The sequence below is a fragment of the Peromyscus leucopus genome, chromosome 8a (genome assembly GCF_004664715.2).
Source record: "Peromyscus leucopus breed LL Stock chromosome 8a, UCI_PerLeu_2.1, whole genome shotgun sequence".
NCBI lineage: Eukaryota > Metazoa > Chordata > Mammalia > Rodentia > Cricetidae > Peromyscus > Peromyscus leucopus.
Genome location: NC_051085.1, coordinates 10,774,971 through 10,775,800, shown reverse-complemented (window position 1 = coordinate 10,775,800; position 830 = coordinate 10,774,971).

Below are 830 nucleotides of genomic sequence, written 5' to 3'. Positions count from 1 at the left end.
CATGAAGCTGAGTTGCTCTTTGTATTCCAAAACATTCCAGACTTTTAAAAATCGAAATTAAAGGCTACTGAGGGGTTTTCAGGCTTCTCTGTTTTCTGGCATATGAATTAATTCAAAAAGAGAAGGTAGGTGATTACATGGTTAATCCTTGAGTCAAATTACACTTCCATCTAGCTCAAGTTCTAAACCTGGAAAGTAAAGAGAAAAGAAAATGACAAGCACTTTCATTTAGCAGACATTATTGACCATTAGGCAATCACGGTGAGTTTGACTTGATGCATCATTTATAAAAGTGGAGGAAAATTGTCACAATTTGTTCACTCCCTTTCTCTTTCCACAATAGGATGAATTTTTGTATTTAAATCCAGCAAAAACATGTGAGGGCAAACGTGACAGTCTCAATCTTGAGACAAATATTTCAGGTTCTCACACACTTGATTCTCAGTCACTTGTTTTGGGGACCATGTTAGAGAGGGTTGGGCTTAGAAATACCAACTTCAGAAGAAAATGTATCATCAGAACCTGCCTTCAGTGTATCAGTTCTCAAAACTGAAGAAGAAATACAAGCCCACTCAGCTGTTTGTCTTCCTACGGAGGGCTACTTACAAAGATTAACTGGATCTGACAGCAAATATACCATAGGAAAACAAGAGATGTCTTGAAGAGTTGTTTGTTTTACTTTTTGTAGGAATTTTAGAAAATGACTTATCCCAAAAAGTTTGTATGAAATGTTTTCTTCTATTGAATAATAAGAAATTGCATTTTAATCTTTCTTTATTGCTTTATATAAATAAATTTAGTCAAAGTAGGAGTACAAAAATTCATTCACG